Source organism: Thermobia domestica, chromosome 11 (genome assembly GCF_964235325.1).
Source record: "Thermobia domestica chromosome 11, izTheDome1.hap1.1, whole genome shotgun sequence".
In the NCBI taxonomy this organism is placed as follows: Eukaryota; Metazoa; Arthropoda; class Insecta; order Zygentoma; family Lepismatidae; genus Thermobia; species Thermobia domestica.
The window spans coordinates 262,668,569-262,690,862 of NC_137464.1; the positions used below are offsets into that span (position 1 = coordinate 262,668,569).

General features: G+C 37.1%; 1 protein-coding gene across 1 annotated transcript in view; it reads left to right on the top strand.

The window, feature by feature from the left end:
* Positions 1-5,966: 5,966 nt before the first annotated feature.
* The window catches only part of LOC145665025 (mitochondrial glycine transporter-like), a 46,535-nt gene continuing 30,207 nt past the window's right edge, over positions 5,967-22,294 (top strand). Inside the window, exon 1 of the mRNA XM_081732237.1 lies at positions 5,967-6,086. The gene's annotated coding sequence lies outside the window, so the exon portion shown is untranslated. The remainder of the gene's footprint in view (positions 6,087-22,294) is intronic.

The window sequence follows — 22,294 nt, forward strand, 5'->3', positions numbered from 1 at the left end:
AAGTGCGGCAGAGATAGAAGTGCAGGCGAAAACATCTAAAGTACACATGCTTAAAAGAGGACCATATTTTCAATTCCCTTTGCTGTTGAAACAATGGGTGTTTTCAGCAAAGAGGCAAAGAATCTAGTGAAACAAACTGGTTCATAGCTGGTTGCTAAAACAGGAGATCCGCGGAGCAAACAATTTTTAATACAGAGACTTAGTTTAGCAATTCAGCGGGGAAACGCAACTTGTATTTTTAAATCATTTTCCTCTGATCCTATTATGGAAGAAATTTTTTTATCTTAATTAGTTGTAAGGGACATTAAGGATGAAGATCGTCCTAAGTACCAAGAACATAAAATCTTTTAAACCCAAATGATGTTCACTAGAAAGGAGAGTAAGGTGTCACAAGATGGTGAAAGGTGAATTCAAAAGGCATAGAGATCTTTCCTATTTAAAAGGAAAATACAGTCAGGGATTCATGCTTTTGATAAAATATGCCAACGAAGCAGCTTCTGTTAAAATCGATGGTATAAAACATTTGGGCTTGTTTTGTGAACATTATATTTTAACAAGGCAATGTGTTAATTGACAAACCTACGGATGTTCCCTGGCAGCATTTATTGTGTTGCTGAACTCAACGAAAATGGAATTACAGTATTTCGATTGTTGTTTAGGATATCAAGATGCAGCATCAAAGAGAGAAAATCACATAAAATTGTATGGCCACAGTGTTTATTTGTTAGAAGGGAATTGTAAAGATTAGTCACAAGTTATATTTTAACTAAATAATACATTTGGGCCGGATATATTCCAGATGATCCACACAGTATAAAAAGTCAGGTCATATATTTCTATTTTTGACATGCAAATATTCGGCTTGTGTTAATATGCAATAATATGTAAGTTACTGAAATATCGTACATAACTCACTGCAATAATCTATACTTGATTAATGTATTTAATGTTGAAAATTCTCAGAAATTTGCACTTGGAAAAAATGTCTGTTCAAGAATTTTAAAAGGACCCCGCACTTTTCTTATGGAAAGTGGCTTTCGGCTAATGTTGTTGAAACTTCGCTGGTTGATAGTTCTTAACATGTGGATCAAAAGTCTCAATGGGCACAAAGACCGAAATCCACTCCTTCCCCCCAAAAAAACGCCTCCAATTAGCTGGGGGGGGGATTGAACTGATTTCAGCATGTAAAACAATTTGTTGTTTTAATCAACTCAACAAGGACCCCAAACAACCACATGTTAGACTATCAAACTACCCCACTTGACACCGCCCTTTGCCCCCACATATCCCCCCCCGCGCATTACCTTACGGATGTTCCATATTTCTGTAGTTTATAGTTGCGCGTATGTGTTGAAATACCTACAGTTTTGGTCTCACCTTCGATATAATGGGTTTCACGTATCGCTGATTACGAATCTGAGGTGAGAGTTCTAGAATTCAAGATGGATGATCAATATGGCGGACCAAAAACACGAAACTCCTGAATGTAGCCACAAATAGCTGTTTACTAGGGTATTTTGGGTCGTTGGTTACGAATCTGAGGTCAAAATTATTGAATTCAAGATTGCAGATCCAATATGGTGGATAAAAACATCGAAGCCACAAATCGTAGTAGACTAGAGTGTTTTTAGATCGCTGATTAAGTACGCAACATTCCTTGATACTTCAGCCACCATGTAGAATTATTCTTCACCCTTGCCCTTTACCAAAACCCACCACAGATATCTTAATGCTGAACGGTGTTAAAATAATTCATCAATTATCTGTTCATTATTTTCATCATTTCGGTTTGCAGCATCTAATGTGGTACTTAGCAATGAGACATCGGGATATCTAATATTCTGTAAATGTCGTGCATGGCCTAAATACCACAAGACACTTGCAACGTGCGCACATGTACCTAATGTACGAGCACCGCTTTGACATGTACAGTAGTAACCTTGAATAACATTTTGATCATAATCCTGGTCATCTTCATCATTGGCTACATATGCTATGAAAACTTGATGCTTAGTTGCATTGCGGAACCTTGAGTAGTGACTTATGCTTAGGAATCCCGGTTCAGTTACGTTTTCGTCAAGCTGGAATTGCTCATCCTTATCTCGTATTAGTTTATCTTGGACCTAAGAGGATGAGAGATCTACTTGATATGTGCCTACAGTCAAATCTCGTAAGTAGTTTAAGTTAAGTACAGAGAAATCAATTAGGCCTTGATCATTCAGCGGTACCCATTGACCGTTCCTTCTTATAAGATTATCTACCTCCACTCTTGCTTTAACAACGTTCGGCATGATTGACCTATTTCTCATTTCTCTAGCTAATTCAATGGTTGCATCTTGCATGAAAATAACGGGATGGTATTTGTTCAAAATAGCTCCAGCTATGCGATAGAAACTATTCAGTTTCTTTGCATGTTGAAGATTCAACGTTTGTGCTAGAAACTTAAAAACAGATCTTAGATGCCCGTTTCTTGCCTCGACTATCCATCGACTTTTAGTAACTAGTCGAGAAGTATTCGCATCTTCTGTTGATAATTGTCTTTCACGTGGTAGTAGGAGTGCGGGCATTCTATGATCAATTCCTAAATATTCCAGTAAAGGAATTGCCTCGCGGTATCCTCTGTCTACTAACACAATGACCAGGATTATGATCAAAATGTTATTCAAGGTTACTACTGTACATGTCAAAGCGGTGCTCGTACATTAGGTACATGTGCGCACGTTGCAAGTGTCTTGTGGTATTTAGGCCATGCACGACATTTACAGAATATTAGATATCCCGATGTCTCATTGCTAAGTACCACATTAGATGCTGCAAACCGAAATGATGAAAATAATGAACAGATAATTGATGAATTATTTTAACACCGTTCAGCATTAAGATATCTGTGGTGGGTTTTGGTAAAGGGCAAGGGTGAAGAATAATTCTACATGGTGGCTGAAGTATCAAGGAATGTTGCGTACTTAATCAGCGATCTAAAAACACTCTAGTCTACTACGATTTGTGGCTTCGATGTTTTTATCCACCATATTGGATCTGCAATCTTGAATTCAATAATTTTGACCTCAGATTCGTAACCAACGACCCAAAATACCCTAGTAAACAGCTATTTGTGGCTACATTCAGGAGTTTCGTGTTTTTGGTCCGCCATATTGATCATCCATCTTGAATTCTAGAACTCTCACCTCAGATTCGTAATCAGCGATACGTGAAACCCATTATATCGAAGGTGAGACCAAAACTGTAGGTATTTCAACACATACGCGCAACTATAAACTACAGAAATATGGAACATCCGTTAGGTAATTCGCGGGAGGGGATGTGTGGGGGGCAAAGGGCGGTGTCAAGGGGATAGTTTGATAGTCTAACATGTGGCTGTTTGGGGTCCTTGTTGAGTTGATTAAAACAACAAATTGTTTTACATACTGAAATCAGTTCAATCCCCCCCCCCACCTAGCTAATCGGAGGCGGTTTTTTGGGGGGAAGGAGTGGATTTCGGTCTTTGTGCCCATTGAGACTTTTGATCCACATGTTAAGAACTATCAACCAGCGAAGTTTCAACAACATTAGCCGAAAGCCATTTTCCATAAGAAAAGTGCGGGGTCCTTTGTCATAACAATGACTCTTTTCTTAAAAAATTTTGTAAGAAGCCATATTGCACGGACAAATTGTATAAAGAATATATTGTTTTGAAACATTATATGTAAACATTACATAAAAATTTGGACACGTGTAGGGCAAATAATGTAATAATGTTACACTTTATTTTGAACAAAGTTACATATTTTAAACTTTAAACGGAGGTGTCTTTTTTTTTTTAAGTATATTTTGGTTCCTGTTTGTATTATTGTTGGGACACCAAATGACTTTCTAAAAAAAAAGGGGGACAAGAAAGGGACATCTGGTCTCCTTAAATTAACCATGAAACGCCCATTGATGCAACCGCTGTGTCGAGACTTTAAACCTCAATAGCTCAGCCCCTTAAGGTAGGAAGATGGTTTTGGTACCAGTGTATTCCTGAAGGATGCAGCTTTTTGCCGGTATGCACTTTATGTATGTAGGGGTACCACGGCGGGAGGAGGAGGATAAAGGTCGTGTTTTTGTCAACAGGTTTTATGGGTGCATTCCCCCTTGGGGGTATATTCATAAAAATTGGAATGTGAAGTAATGAAGTAGGGCACTATATGGTAATACCCTGTACTTGGATTTCTTGCTTATATGAGGGGAGTAGAGAGGGGGCAAAGTTGGCCAATTTTTTGAGTCATATATACGTAAATTAAATTTATTTTCAGGACGGTTCCTCCAGGTTTCTCCTTTTACAAATATGGTGGGAATTGTACGAATATTACCTCATTGGAATCTGTGGTCTACAAACTTTCCAAGGGTGTATGATTCATGAGTCAGTGATAATTAGGGGGTCACCATAGCCCCTAACGTAAGAGTCTACGATTTTGTTAAAATCCTTGGCAGGCGTCTAAAGGTTAACTCTAAATCTTTATAATTTTCTTTTAACAATAACATTGTCAAAAGATGAGATAATTGATAGACCATATCAAGCTGAGCAAAATTACATAATTGACGGCAAATTCTGATGTGTAGTTTTCGAGAAAATCAATAAAAATATTTTTGGGACTAATAATCGTCTTCCATTGTCCATAATAATTAACCGTTTTGAAATTCTGCTGGGTATGTAGGACAAATACGCAGTTAACTAACGAATTATTTTATCTACTATTGTTTGTCTACCAACAAATACGCACATACAACTTGGAGGGGGGTCATTTTGGGAGGAGATGAGGATAATTGTCCACGTCGAGTTTCAGAAACACAACGTTTTTAATAAAGTGTAAGGAGCACGGTGTCTCTCAGTGGTAGAGCGCTTACCTCTGGTGTGTGGGATCCCTGGTCCAATCCCGTCCAAGCAAGGTTGTGGTGGACAACGTTGTATTTCTGTGGATTTTCTCAGGGAACTCCTGTTTCCTCTCACCTCACATTTTGATTTCTCGAATTCTTCCATCGTCATTAATCTTCCGTCTCCCTTAGCCTAAAGGGCATAGTCGTGCGACGTTAAGCTGGAAGGTATAAGTTAATTTAATAAAGTGCAAACTAATATAAGAAAAACATGAATTTCTTATGTCGGTGGACAATTTCCTGTTTCCTCTTTCTCGCCTTCCTGACAAAATCTGAAATTACGCTACTGACTACTTGTAACATAAAGAAATACCCCATGGGTGTTCTCAATTCTTATTTAATGCAATGAAATGTGCGTTCGTAGTTCGTATATTTTACATAAAATCTTCAGAAGATGCGTAGACCTAAAATTTCGTCAGAATGCCTCCTTCAGTCTCAACTATTTTGTAATAGTGTATATAAAATAATAGATAGGACATGGTGAGTAAGCACAGTCACGTTTTGTGAAATACAATCCCCAAGTAAGCGTGATGACAAAAGATTTGTAACAGAGAATCCTGATCTTTTACCCCTTTGTATTTGCTACAATGGGCGTTAACCATATATACAAAGGGTTATCAATAACAAATAAATAACAAAATTTGTAAATATCTTTGACATTTCACACGGGAAGAAAGTTTTAATGTCCGTTTCAACATATCTTTGACCAACTGCAGAGGTCATCACAAAGCAATGGACATATGGAAAGGACCCCCAGCAAATAAATTGACCTCGAGATAACCCTCAAATAAGCAGAGATTCACACGACACGACACGATGCGTTGACGCAAGCCTTCTTCGCAATGAACAGATAAAAGAGAGAGAGAAAAAAATGAAATGTGAAGAAATTACCAATGGGTGTCCTTTGAACATATGGGCATCGTATGTCATAGTCTATCTTTAGAGTCTCAGTTTTCCATTACACATGAGGAATTCCTATCAACAATTGATAATAAAATAATATCGTTCAAATGGATTGCCCAATTACTTGATCGTCTGTCGTCATACTCCAATCGAAAAAGAAAAAAAAAAACGATGGTTGCTAGGGGGCAAATCACTTTGAAATGCTTCATATAGGAGAGCTTAACCCAAGCAATTTTATTCAGTGTGGACAAAGAAATGTCCATTGCAGTAAGGTAAGTCCTCGGTTGATTATTCATTCCATCAGCAAATACTTAGTGCTGGACGATTATTTGTCTGGTAATAAATAATTGATTAATTATGTTGAGATAAGTCTTTATACAAAATCGTAATTCCGTAATCAGTTTCCTGATCTGTGACTTTTACTGAACAACATTATTTCTTTGATCCGAGTGCAACGCAAAGTGATCTGGAATTTGTTATTGGTGCCTTTTAAAAAATGATTTTTATTATTACTGTCTGACAAGTAATTATGGACAAATAAAATGTGTGCAAGTTTCTAATTTATAACTACTAGTTGTTCCCTCCAAATCTTTGGGTCGCTGTACGCTATTAGGCTTAAAAAATGCTTAATTAAAACTTCCATTATTTCGAAGTACAGAATCCGTATTATTATTCAGCTCAATCTTTTTTTGTCTTCATGAATTCTGTCGAAGAATTTGAACCTTATAATGTATAAAACGATAATTATACCTGTTGTGCTATATGGTTGCGAAATATATTCGCTTATTTCGAAGGAAGAACGCAAAATAAAAGTATTTGAAAATAAAATCTTGAAGCAAAAATTTGGACCGAAGGGAGATAGGAATGGGGAATGACGCTAACTTCGTAACAAGGAACTACCTAACGTTGTTACGGTCATGAAGTGTAGGAGGCTCAGTTGGGGAGGTCATGTAGCCAGAATGGAAGAAAGTAGAAACGCTTTCAAAGTTTTAACCGGAAACCCAGACGGAAAAAGACCATTACAACATCATTTTTCCTTTCAACTATGAAAGAAGAGAGTTTCATAGTACTAGGGGAGCTATATCGAGAAATGGAGACATGGCATGTAAAAGAAGGAGTGGAGGGGGAATTGGTGTTGTTTATAGCGGGCCATGTTCTTTGTGAACTTTTCCCAGGCAATGAATGTTATTAGATTTTATATATGTTACTCTTTTGAAGTGGCAGTGGAGGGGAAACAATATATATATATATATACTGTATATAAAATTAAAAATCACTATGTTTGTGACTCTAAATCTCCTGAACCGCCTGACCGATCTCGATCAAATTTCTAACATGAATGAGGTTCGAGGCTGGGCTGGTTTTAGGCTGTTCACTTTGATGGTAGAACTGAGCGGGAGGGGTATAAAATAAATAAAACTTAAGAGTAGTTATTGCATTCTGTCCAAGTTCGCTATTGCCATTTAAATCCATGGTAATCTATTTTCGCTCTAATTCTCTTATCATGTGAGATATCGTTGTGCTCTTTTTTTTGTTAGATAGATTAAATTGTATGTAACAGTTGTCTGTAGTTCTTTCCTCCAATAAGCGTGGTAAAATAACTTTAATTAATAAAAGTATTAATAAAATATCGAATTGACAGCTTGTCTATCAATTACTCTTCAACAGAGAAACAAATTGTTGCGTAAAAGAAAAAGTAAAAACAGGGATTTGTAGATTGTACCTTTTGCTAAACGTTCCTGAAATCAAAATCTATTTTGAATGCATATTAGTTAAACTATTACGTAAAAAAGAAAATGGTACGTTAAAAAAAATCTAGCCAGCATAGGCGGCGTTTGCTGCAAGCATAGACCCACCCACTTTCTGACGTCAGCGCGGAGTGATACTATTCCTTGCAGTCTGCCTCACTCAACTTCTTCGAGGCGCGAAATACGAGTTCAGTTCGTTCGAAATCGGCTGCTTATGTCACGTTCGGGAATCCTTTCCTCTGTTGGTAGGTTTGTAATCTCCGAATTCCAGGGCGAACGCATAGTGTGTTTTTGTTTTGCTTCCGCACTGTGTTTATGCAGCTTTGAAGAAAGTAATCGTTAGGAAGATGCCATTTCAGAAAAGGAAGAAGAGCGGCCTTTATCTTTCTGCAAGAAGGAAGAAAAATCGAGGCGAAAATTTAGCTGCCTGGTGGGAACGGACAAAGTTAAATGTCATTTGTAAATTTTGAAACTATTGACAAAATTTTCTTCTTAATTTTTCATTCATTACTTGGGTAGATTTTTAATTAAATTTTTAGATAAGTTGTTAGTTTAAGATTTTGATTTGTAATTTAGTGCACCGAATACCCTAAATGTTGATGGCTTTTCTATCAACTGGACGTCTTCAGCATAAAAATTCTGTCTTTCTTTTATAAAGTATATAACTGTTATGTTTATCACTCATCAGCAAAGACTATAAGTATTTTGATACTTTGCCTATGCGAAAGAAGAAGTAAAGAGCTTGAAAGCAATGTAAAGTAGGCGGGGGTGGTCGCATAATTCACAATCAGTAGCGTACCGTACGTAGGAATTTATTTCGGGGGGGGGTCCAAACTCAAAATGAGGGTATTTTATATCAAAATTCCTAAAATTGCTCCTAAACTTAGGCTAAATTTATACAAAAGTCGAAATTTCGGGGGGATCCGGACCCCCAGGACCCACCCCTGCGAACGTCCCTGTTCACAGTCCTTATCAGAAGGGCATTCTTGTTTTATAAATATTATCGGTTCTGTGGCAAAGTAGCGACCGAAATCACTGAGGGAAAATCAAAGGAAAAACACTTTACCGACTAGAAAATCAGGTGGTCTAAAGAAGGTTACGAGAAATTCAGAAAGCTGGAGTCATTATCCTTTCTAGGACCTCACAAATAGGCTATAATTTTGAGTACATTTTGTTGGTGTGCTGCAGATACATTCTTGGTATTGTCTCACCTATTACTGCTATTCGACTTCGGTTTCTCTTCCCGAACATCATTTCACAAACCGGGCTAGTATTTAGTCCACGGACATTGCTAATATTAAATGATAAGTTACAGTACCATGCCAGTGATAATAGAGTTACCCTGGCAACAAATACTAAAAACTTTTTTTTTTTTTTTTTTTTTGCGAATACCACGCATCTAACATTACACGTGCCTGCAGCTATTTATTACTTTTCTTTTCTTTCTTTTCTTTTTTTTTTTTTTTTTTGTTTGTTTTTGGTGAATGTCTCACTTTACTTGTACGTATTGTAAGGTGAGGTTACTAGCGAAAAAAAAAAGGTGCACTTGAAGTGATGTAGAAAGAAAACGGAACTTAAAAAATGAAGACAACTAACGATGTACACTCATGTTCAAAATTATTGTCGCATGTCTATAACTGTCTTCTTGTAAGAATATAATTTGATAATGATTTTGCGGGGTACTTTTAATACTGATACTATGTGTATAATCGGGAAATGTATATTTGTGGTAAATTTCATAGAAAAGAATTATAAATACGAAAATTAGAGTGAGTAAAACAAAATGTTGCTAAATGGACAAGAAAGTTTTATTTTCGTTTTATTGTTCTTATTTACTGCTCTTTTGACATGAAATTTACCACATACATGTCTTTGCTGATTATACACGTACTAACATTATAAGAAATACCGGGAGAATTCGTTATCAAATTATATTCCTACAACAACATATTTATAGACATGCGACAATAATTTTGGACATGAGTGTACATTATATGATGCTGAGTGTTCTGCCCGAAAGTAGGTCTTTAACCCGAATATCTCTTGGCAAGGTAAGCCCATGGTGGTTTGCCATTATCTTCTATGGGATTATGATGACGTCCAAAGGACGGGATCTATAGTTTAACGTGAGACACGAACCACTTGTGTCCCACAGGGAATTGAACCCAAGCACTGATTAGAATGCGACGAGCGTAACCACTCATTCCACCAGGGTCACTGTATAGTATGTAATTGACTTGAATTTTGCATATTTTTAGTGTTATATATTTTACTATGAAACATGCTAATATAAGGCAGAGGTAATATTATCAATGATTATAATTCTGCTAGAGTAAAGCAGAAATATTAGGGCAGCAACAGTCCCTATTGGCGAAACTTTCCATTTCTCTCTGAAAAACCATATTTGCCCATCTCCTGTTAATGATAATAAGTAATCATATTCCATATAATACAATTTTCACAAATGAGAATGAAAGTTCAATTAGCTTCAAATCATAATAGGCCAAAATTGTAATAATGGGTATGATAAAAAATAACAACGTATGGAGTTTGCCCCAGAAACTCCCTGATTTGACATCCGTTTCACCGTTCCAGGTTTCTAGGGGTGGCCACTGATTTATCAATGAAGACTGTAATACTTAGGGATGGGCACGAGCGAGTTTTCTTTGAAACTCGACTCAACTTGAAACAGATATCTTTGAGCTCGACTCGAAAACTCGGCTCGAAATATTTCTTCCAACTCGACTCGAATTTGGGTCAAGTTTCGAGTCGAGTCGAGCCAAAACGAGCCAATTTTAGCTAAACCCTGTGTAGTTCCAAGTACTCTCTTCAAATATCCTACATAGACAGTATAATTATCAATGATGATGATAATGATTATACTACTACTACTACTACTACTACTACTTATTATTATTATTATTATTATTATTATTAACTAACTAAACTAACTCTATGGCCTATGGAACCCGGAGGTTCAGTGCCGCGTTCACAAAAGCTCTCCACTGACTTCTATCCTTAGCTAATTGCATCCAGTTTCTACTTTGTATTCCTATCTCTGCGAGATCCATCTTAATATTATCCTCCCATCTGCGCCTAGGTCTTCCTAATGGTCGTTTTCCTATGGGTCTACCAGTCAAGACTTTGAAAGCGTTTCTACTTTCTTCCATTCTAGCTACATGACCTGCCCACCTAAGCCTCCTAGACTTGACGACCCTAACAATGTTGGGTAAACCGTATAAACTATGTAGTTCCTCGTTATGGAGCTTCCGCCATTCCCCATTCTCGTTCCTCTTGGGTCCGAATATTCTTCTCAGGATCCTGATCTCAAATACTTTCAGTCTATGTTCTTCCCTCAGAGTAAGCGACCATGTTTCGCAACCATACAGAACAACAGGCATGATTATCGTTTTATATATTTTAAGCTTCAAATTCCTCGACAGAATTCGCGACGACAAGAGATTTTGAACCGAATAGTAACACGAATTCCCTGCTTTTAGTCGACATTTAATTTCTTCGTGAATATGATTTTCGTCTGTTAATATTGATCCTAAATATTTGAAAGTATCCACTTTATCAAAAGTATTATTTAATATTTTAACGCCTCCACAATTTGCCGTATTACGGTCCCGACACACTTCCATGTATTTAGTTTTCTCTGCATTTACTTCTAAACCCATGTCCCTGCAAGCGTTTAATAATATCTCTGCATTTATTTCTACTGTTCTCCTATCATCCCCTATTAAATTTACATCATCAGCATATGCCATAACCTGGTGAATGCCGTTCAACTCTAGGCCCTGGTTGCTATCTTTGATTTTCCTTATTATTATTATTATTATTATTATTATTATTATTATTATTATTATTATTATTATTATTATTATTATTATTATTATTATTATTATTATTATTAACACTGTGTATAACCATGAAAGGTCGGCGGTTTGGATTGAAATACTTAAAACTAGTTGACTGTCGATCTCGGTCTTCGAGGAGTCTTCAGGAGGGAAGGACATCGGTCACGAGGTTCTGGGTTTGAGTTCCGGAGGAACAAGTTATCGGGCTTGAGCCAAAAATTGTTAAAACTCATAGAGCGTCGGCCAAACATGTTCATAGCTGCTCGGCCCGAGTTTAGGGTTGTCAACGGCTCGATGATTAGCATTAGATTTTTTGAAAAAGAAATCATGCAATTTGGGTGGACTTCAGCCTGAAAGTCTCAAACTACGTAAATCTTCCACTAATTACGGTTGGGATGATATTCTTGGGTATAAGGAATAACCCACGCAAATCAGTTCACGGGGATTTTTTTCTGTTCCTGAGTTGGCATTTATGTGGGACATATGCTGAACTATTAGAATGTAGTCCCTGTGCCGGTACCAGAAAATACATAATTTTCTTCACAAATATTGGTAATTCATACTTAGTGTCGATACCAGTACCCTCGTTCTCATATCAATATTTGTAAACTGTATGCACTTTTATGTAGAAAGTAAAATGTATAAATTCTGAAGGGAACACATTGCACAGAAACGTTATATTCGTATGTTAACATACTTTTTTGTATGTTGTGTAAAGTGACCCCAACTATGGGGTTACTTTTCACCAAAGTTTATATTTCAGTAACTATGGTCATACCTAATGTTTACTAATGAACTTATACGAATGTTTTTCACACATATCTAGCTATAATATGTTTAAAATACAGTGTTCTAAATCATTACGTTTCTAAGTTACATGCGATTTTCTTTAAAATTCCTTAAATCGTGTGCAAAGTAACCGTGTCTTACGGTACCTTCAAAAGAGAGAGGGGATGGGAAAATAAACAGAATCAAAACGTAAGTTATTCAGTGTATGGTTAATATGTAAATATAACCAATTTGAGCATGTGTCTTATTTTTTTCATCTTGTTGTTTACTATGTAGTCATTTAAGGGAAATAGTGGACCCAATACAAAGTGTCTGTTTCTGTGATATGAGACTTTTTATTGTATGCAAGTTCAGTATATAAGCACTTTATTCAAAAATATACAAATTTTCTTAGCTAATTTCGTTTTGATTTTCAGAAGACGACTATATGTACAGTGGCGTCACTAGGCCTTATTTGGGAGGTTAAAGCCCGGAAATTTCTTCCAAGCTCCCCTCCCAAATCTCACACTGAAAGTACGTTATATACTGAGAAATTTATTTCAAAAGTAAGATTCTAACACGCCATCAGTAGACTCATGATATATTGGGTTGTCTTCTTTTTTGCTTCAACAAACAGCGACGCATTCTGTATAGAGTTCTCAATGTGAAGTTCAGTCTTCGGCGAGCGACTACAGATACTTGTTGATGTGTTAGATTTAGCTGAGAAAAGCGATAGCTATTATGATTATGACGTAATCAGTGGCGTATTTAGGGGGACTTCCGGGCTTAACCTCCGCCCCGAAATCTTACTATAATAAATTAACTGAAATATCTTGCAGAATTTTCACATTTCCAGGCAAAGCTCCCCCACCCGAAAGTTAGGAAAGCCCCTTCCGAAACAAAATCGTAAATACGCCACTGGACGTAATTTGCTTTTCTATTGTATTTCTCACTTGGAAATACTATGTGAACTGAACTTCTCATTCCTTTACTTCTTAGTTTCCGCAAGGTGAGGTCTCAACTATAAACTATCTCATGCGGCAAATTTTAGATGGATAACTTTTAAGAAATTTTATGTTATTTATTATTGCCTATTTTTATCTTATTGTATTACTATTTCAGGCAGGTCAGAAGTGAATATAAATATAAGATTGCTGAGAAAGAAGTTTTTCATGAAGTATTTTTAAGAAAAATAACTATCATGGAAAGAAAGGAATAAAAAAAGAAAAAATTGCGTGATTGTAATCGATGAAGTACAAGAATGTGCATTTCCGCAACGATAAAAGTGAAAAAAAATAAACATGACTATGATAACAAAAATATGAAAGCGTAGAGCAGCAACAATATTCTCTCCCCCCTTCCTTCGCCCAAAAGCGAATTTCATTGTGTCCTTGATTGAAGATGATTCTAAAATACTAAACGGAGTTTTTGGGTTGTTGGTTAGTATGCCCCCCAAAAGATTTTCAGCCCCCAAACAAAATATTTTAGTGACGCCACCAGTAGCGTAGCCAGGATGTGTGTTTGGGGGGGGCAAGTGCTGTTATAGGTACACATAGAAAAATTACAAACAAAAAAATATATAAACATAAAAATATGTAAAAAATTACAAACATCAAAGTACCAAAGTACATTGTCGGACCTCTTTGGGGGGGGGCCCGGCCCCTCTGGCCCCCCCTTCCCTACGCCACTGGACGCCACTGTATTAGCATTTTTTGCGTGTGAAGTATTGTGATGTACGTTTCTGAAATTGCATAGGGCATATGCTTTCTTACAATGGGTGACTAAAAAACAAATCTTCAGGGAACGCAACACAGCAGTTCTCATTACGAAGTCCCTTCATCTTTTTGACAAACTGAAAGGTCTCCTCCACAGCTGGAAACCGTGTCAATGGACAGTGGAGTGCGGGAATAATTTTACTATCTGTCCGGCAGGTATCAAAAGTCTGCGCGCGCGTTTCTAAGAACCTGTGTTTACACGTTGTGAGTGTGTGTATTTGTGTGTGTGTGGTATGTCGCTTATTCATATCTCTAGCGCTGTTGCAGAGCACAGGGCAGTTTCGAAGTCGACTACAATGCAACTTCATTGCCATTCAAGCATCGCGGAAGTATTGCAGTAAACTGTCCCAGAAGTATAGGATTCATCGTTTATGCTGAGATTAGTGTCTGTAGGAATGTCAGGAAGGTTCACTATGATGTTTTCAAGCAGTGAAAAGTTTTAAAGAAAACTTATAATCGTAAAGAAAACTTATAACCGAAATTTACACGTTTTATTGATGAGAACTATTTTGGGCGGAATTTCAAGGTTACCATATCTGATATGAAAGAATTGTCTAAAGGAAAAAAATAATTCGACAAGAATGTTAACGTTCTGTACGAAATCTGCAAGAAGAACAGTAAGAAATTTGTAGTATCTTTTGTGTGAATACGTCACCTATGAGAATGTGGTAGAATTTTCCTAACAAATGACAAAACAAGAGGAAAATGTGTAAGTACCGATAACGATATTTAATGCAAAGTGGAAACACTACAGGACGAGTTCGACTGACAGACGAATGGCCACACCTACACTACCCTTCTCCCCGCTACCAGAACACTGAAATCTGACATGCTCGAGAAGTAGTGAGGGCTCTTAACTCCTGAACCACTCGACCGATCTTGATCAAATTTACAACATATATGAGGGTCGGGCCTTGGGTGTTTTTTATCGTTTCACTTTAACGAGCCAACGTAGGGGAGGGGGAAGGGGGAAATATATGTTAAAAATAAAATAAAAATGACTGCCTTTGTGACTTCATCATTCTTGAACCACCCGACCGATTTCAATCAAATGTTCAACATACATGAGTTTAGGGGCATTGATTACTTTAGGCTATTTACTTTGACGATGCAACGTAGAGGAGAGGGAGGGGAAGAGAAAAGATCAAAAATGATCGATATTAGTTTTGAATCCATAGTTTTCGGGGTCGATGAGAGAAACAGTGGCACTTCTGATGCTGTTTCAATCCAAATTCAGCCCTGATAGTTGAGGAGGGGAGGGTACAACGTAGGGGAGGGGATAACATTTAAAAATGATCGAAAATTACTAATATTAGTTTCGAATCCATAGTTTTAGGATTAGCTGAGATTAACAGTGACAATTCTAATGCCGTTGCCGCAGCATGGAGGAGGGGGAGCTATAAATAATAATGATCGAAAATGACCAATATTAGTGTCTAATCCATAGTTTTCGGGATCATTCAGATGAACCGTGATTCTTTCGTTCCCGTTTAAATTCAAATTCAACCCCGCAACTTGGGTGAGGAGGAGGATGAGATATTTAAAAATGATCGAAAATGACCGCTATTAATGCTGAATCCACATTTTTTGGGGTCGCTGAGATGAACGGCGACACTTCCGATGCCATGGCCCGCAACATGGGGAGGGGGATATATATCCAAGATGCGGGGCTGAATTTGGATTTAAGCATCATCACAAGTGTCACTGTTCATCTTGGTGACTCCAAGAACTATATATTCAACACTAATATCGGTCATTTTCGATCATTTATATATATATATATATATATATATATATATATATATATATATATATATATATATATATATATATATATATATATATATATAAAATGATTGAAAATGACCTATATTAGTGTCGAATCCATGGTTTTTGGGGTCGCCGAGATGATTAATGATCTTTCCAATGCTGTTTAGATCGATGCCATTAAAAACGAAAACAGCATATTTCACGGGTAGGATACTAAACACATGAGATACGGAGTTGTGCATTTACATTTTCATTTGAACCCAGCAAAGCGGGTAATGTATGCTAGTGTGTATATATTGCTTATATTGCTGTGCGTAAAACTCGTTCAACATATGCAAAATGTTTTTATTAGTATTTCTTGTTATTAAAATAGATTGTACATAGTCGGATATATCGTAGAATTACTCCTAAAGTTATTGATATAACAAAACAATTTACAATATAGCACTAGTCATTTCACCATTAGTAATATTCAATAAATGCTGTTCGATATTGTTTTTGTTTATACATATCGGTACATAAATAATAATAATAATAATAATAATAAACTATGTAATTTATACCATATGCACCAATTAGTATTTTAAGCACTAAACATACTTATATTATGTATTTGGGTATTAATTTTGCTTTTTGAAAAACGGGTTTAAAATATTAAAATCACTGTAATAGGCTAGGACTAGAGGGCGCCAAAATGTCACATTGCCCGGGAGAATATTTTGCCTTGGTCTGCCCCTGTTTACTATCCGTTTTCAAATGGACAGAAAGGCAGCGAACGTAACGGAGCGGCACCTGTTAACAATTAGGAATTACATTATAATATACTCCTTATTTTCATTGTATAATAATGTCGCATTAGAATCAGAAGAACGTAACTCCAAAAATGCGGTTTTCGTTTTATTCATGTTTGGACATAATTTTGAAAGCCCCACTTGATGTAAATGGAACGTAACGCCATCTGTTCTCCTTGTCAATCATCTGTTGTAATGAGCTCAATTATCATCTTATTAAAAAACACATCTTTCGAAGAGAATAATGTTTTTGTTCTCTCACCTGTAAACCTACGAAAATAGGAGTTACATTCGTCTGGTTCTCATGTGACGATAAGAATTCTTGAGTTAATGTTGGAACTTTTAAAGAGTATAAATTAAAAGAACAGAACCGGATGTGTCACAAATTATATTAAAGTTGGATGATTAATAATTAGTAAGTCGGCGAATTATGGATATTATGATATTGTATTTATGTAAAAATGTCTATGTTGCTAACTACAATGATAAGACAAACTAATGATATTGTCGTGCCTGTGTCGTGTCTGTGTCTTGCTTCTGATTTCTCTGAACTTATCAACTAACGATATTTTGGAGTTAACGGTATTTTGTTCATGTGGTATATCTTGTTAAGGTGAAATGGCTTAATTTCAATTGCTTGAGCCGTCATGAATCTATATAAATATGTTTCCTGTTCTGTATTTATTATATGTGCTAGCCTGTATTTCTGTGAAAAGTAATACCATCAAGATATTAGCATAACAATTACTACCGCAAAGGTATTAGCAATCTTCGAACGCAAACGATTAATCCAGTCTGTCTTTCGAATCGTAAACGAAATGTTATGTTTTAGAACTTTCTTGAAATTTCTCATTCTGTTGATAATACTATTTTTATCGTTCGAAGGGAAGGCAGGCTAGGGTTACCGGACTCCTCTTTTACTAGGACATGCTCTCCTTTTCAGACTCTAAAAACTGTCCAGACATTTTCTTAGTAAAATGGGGATTTTTTAACCCTTTCACTGTGGAAGGCGACGGAAAGAAAATTTCCCTAACCTGCGAATGTCGATTATAGTCGACGTGTTAAAATTTGTCTGTATCTTGATTTTGTCGATTGTAGTCACCAAAGGTTTTCTGTGAGATTTCTATTGTTTATCGAAAACAATATAACACAAAAAATTGAACGGTACAACTTTGGCGACTACTCTCGACAAAGCCAAGATACGGACAAATTTTAACACGTCGACTATTGTCGACATTCGCATGTTAAGGAAATTTTCTTTCTGTCGACAAAAGTCGACTTCCTCTGTGAAAGGGTTAAGGATACATTGGGGATACACAGTCAACCATTAACAATCCACTACTGGATGAAGATCCCTGATCCTTCATCTTTCATTCACCTGGGAATTATTTTTCAGCTTCTTGACTTCATTATACCATTTCTTTGAAGATGTTCCCTAAGTTGTTTCTTGTCTCTTGGTATCCAGTCACTAATTGTTTCTTTTTATCGATCATCATTTCTTCTTACAATATATGTTAGCCCACTGACATTTCAGTCCCCTTATTTTCATGATAATATCCATCTCTCTTGTCATGTTTCTGATCAGGCCCGCAACTAGAGGGGGCTAGGGGGCCTGGCCCCCCTAAACTTTTCGTGCCCCCAGGCCTCAATACAAATTTCTATTATTAATTCAAAAAACATAATTTAGATATTTCTAAGATAATTAAGGATGCGCACGAGACAGTCGAGACAGGATTTTCCTGACAAAATTGAGTCGAGACACGGCTCTTCCAATAGTGAAATATACATTTTTCGAGTCGAGACATCACTTTTACAGTACATTTTCGAGACGAGACAGCCACAAATCTTGTCTCGTGCGCATCCCTAAAGATAATTTTTGGTGACTTAGCCCCCCTAACATATTCATGCCCCCCCAAACCTCTGTGGCTGATTGGGGCCTGTTTCTGATCTATGCTATTTTTTCCTACCTTTTTTTGGTGGTTCCTAACATGTATATCTACATCCTTCGTTGTGTAGTCTGTAGACGGTGAATGTCGTGATTTTGTTGGTGTCCATGTCTCCGATCCAGATGCCAAGCAGGCACCACATTCATTGAAAATTTTATACTGAAAAACATTGGTATCTATTATAAGGAAAGAAACTTCAAAAGTTTGGCTGTATAAATTAGAATTTATCGCTATGACATTAGGAGATTTGTCGAGTAAACACCCTTTTTTTAAGTATGTTATATGGTCCCCTACGGACGGCGTCTAGGTGCCGGGCATACAGAGAACTTTGGGAATGGAATTTAAACATTAGAATTTGTCAGAACAGAGCTAAATAGAACTGTAAACACCTAAATCTTCACCTCGCAAAAGGCGATAGGACGAGATTTACTACAACCTCACATTCTCTGAACATGACCTGTCTTACACTATGATATATAGAGAAAAGTTCCTTATATGGTACTGGAAAGTATTCAATTTGATGGGCCGTCCCTGAGGCTGGGTAAACCGAGGATGGAACGACGGTAGAATGAAATAAAATTCCTACCTCCACCCGGGATCGAACTTGGACCGCCCTCTGAAGACGGTAAGTAGACATCTTACCACGTCTGATCCTTGCAAATTGATGTATAATATTTCGCTGGCTTAAGGAACAGACTTTTTTTTTTTAGTTTAACGTGTCACGATTATGCTCCGCGGCTAAGGGAGACAGTGATAATGATATGGATCATAATGAAATGAAGATAATGGGAGGAAACGGGAGAACTGATAGAATTCAAGTACACTATACTTTTCCACCACAAAGCCCACATTGCAGGAGCTAGAACGAAACTAGCAATCTCACACATTAGAGATGAGCGCTCTACGGCCCAAATACATCTTTCTGTGGGAACTGTGAATACAATAATTCATGAATACCTACGATTTCGGAAAGTTAGTGCACCGTAATTCCTTCCACATATTGCCCATCATCCGACTTATACATTATAGGAACTCAACTAAGGCTTATTCTGACATCCTCCTTATAGCCCAAACCTAGCTCCAAACGATTTTCACTTACTTAGGCCTATAAGGAGTTTCTCGGAGACCATTATTACAGCAGTGACAGAAAAGTGCCACAGCTATTATGATTATGGTTCAGGATAGTAACATAGACAGGGGAGGATCCGGGGGGTCCGAAACCCCCGAAATGTCTGAATGTTGTTAAAATAAGGGCAAAATTGCGTTCCCAGCCTACTAGTGTTGCCACGAGACGAGACGAGACGAGACTTCAGGCTGTCTCGTCTCGTCTCGTGTAAAGCGTGTCTCGTCTCGAAAAAATGCGCTCGTCTCGTCTCGTGTCTCGTCTCGAGAGGTTCTGTCCCGTCTCGTCTCGTCTCGTTTGTCTCGTCTTGTCTCGTAAAAAATATGGCAGCATACCATGGGAACGAAAGTTAAATGTAGCAGGCTGCCCCATGCTAATCAAGATACAACTAAGTTACAAGTATTAACCAGAACACAAAGACAAGAAATGTCACGGTAACTACACCGTGAAGCCTTCCCGGCGGGAGCTCATGTGGTTCGGATTCCACGTTAATCAGTAGGTCCACGTCTCATATTGCCTCGCTGCTGAACGGGACGTAAAACTCAAAATCACCTCACCTCACCTCACACCGTGAAGCCTTCACCTCTGGTGTATGTGGTAGTCGGTTCGATCTCGGTTAGTGCCATGTAAGCTTTGTGGTGGACAAACATCGAATGTGTGTGGGGGCCGCGGTAGCTCACTGGTAGAGCGTTCACCCCTGGCGCTTGGGGTCTCGGGTTCGATCCCAGCCCCTGCCAAGTGAACTTTGTGGTGGACAAACACCGTGTGCGTGGGTTTTCTCGGGGTTCTCCCGTTTCATCCCACTTTCTTCATTCCACTATTTCATTCATTACTCATCATCACCGTCTCCTTTAGCCTAACCGGCATTACCGTGGGACCTAAAACTCAAATATTTCATTTCATTTTTCGAATGTGTGTGTTTTCTCGAAGTTGTCTAGTATCCTACCACTTTCTTCATTCCACTAATTTTCCCATCATCATCCATTCGGGGTGGGCCAAAGTTGCCTAAAGGTCTTAAAAATAAATTCAAATAAGCTCACAAGGCAAGGACAAATAGTTTACAAGATAATATATCTCTGCTGTTAGTTGTCTGAGGCTTCTCGACCCTGGCTTTTTTTTTTTTTTTTTTTTTTTACATTCTGAAACATTGAAATTTGTTTCACCAGTTTCAATACACGAATATACAGTAAATTGCTCATAGGTACGTTGAAGATGAAGACACTAATGTCAAATAATGTTTACACGACAAGCAAAGTTCGATGTAAAGGTGTCACCATCCCCGACACTATCGTGTACTATCAGCCCACTTGCTTTATAGTGTCTGTATACATACATACATATATATATATATATATATATATATATATATATATATATATATATATATATATATATATATATATATATATATATATATAGAGAGAGAGAGAGAGAGAGAGAGAGAGAGAGAGAGAGAGAGACAGACAGACAGACAGACAGACAGAGAGAGAGAGAGAGAGAGAGAGTGAGAGAGAGACAGACAGACAGAGAGATGGAAAGATATATAGATAAATAGAGAGATAGATATGTGTGTACACTTTGATTTCATATATTCCAGCCTTTAGGTTTCCATACCAATCCAAAAACTACTTTTCATTTTAGCATGTTTAGATTTGTTGCATTTTTTTTTTTAAAAAAAGCTCGGAACCAAATAATTTTATTGAGTAATGGAAAGTATTTGATTGAAATTTTATATGTTACTGCACAGTAAGCTCTACTTAAAGTGCCATAGTAATGGGAGCTGAACGACACATCGGACCAAAGAATGCTTGGGGCCAGTCTTCACCTCCATGGTACAAATCTGTTCCCATAACCGCAGGGTGTGTGCCACTATATGGTGGTTGCCCCGTTTGTGTAACAAACTCATGACAGTACACCCAGATTAGCTAGTGGTCTAAAAAAAAGTTGATTTTTGGGTGGCCATTTTCGATTAAAGTTTCTTATATTGTCGTGATCTATTCGCAATCATACAACGTCGAAATGTTGACACATTGGGTACGGGGATTCGAACTTGTAACCGCAGATGATTGTATAATTTATCAATGAGGCATGTTGTGTTAATGCACAAATGATATCTTAATCAATCTTAGTTTTTTCTTGCCATTCATTAGCATATTTACTTGGCCCTGTATAAAACTTTTTCGTAATATATCCACCACCGGTTATTAACCACTTTATTGAAACGATCACAATATTATATTTTAGAACTGGCCTTTGAAATTAATTCTTTATTATATTTGCTTTCCAATTCTTTTAACTTCGTTTATAAATATATTATTTTGGCTTTGTACATACTGTTAGACTTCAGTTTTTCGTTCTCTTTACGCAAAAAGGAGAGCTCTTCCTTTGGTTTATGCCCCTCACTCTCCACAAAACAAACGAAAAATAACATAAACAAAGAGTTATTTTTTATTTCAGTCACAATAGTTATTTCATCTGGCTGCACCCCAATGTCTGATTTGTTTTTTCTTTAAACACCTAACTTCCGTACATTTAATTCTTTCATTATTTACATCAACACGGTTCCGTATAGTAAAGGTAAGTTTAGTGAAGGCGCGTCTTGTTTAAACTTTTTCTTGGGTAGAATATTTAGAAGCTCACATTTTAAGTTATGTCCATAAGCTTCGGGAATAAAATGATCGGAATAGACGCTGGCGTTT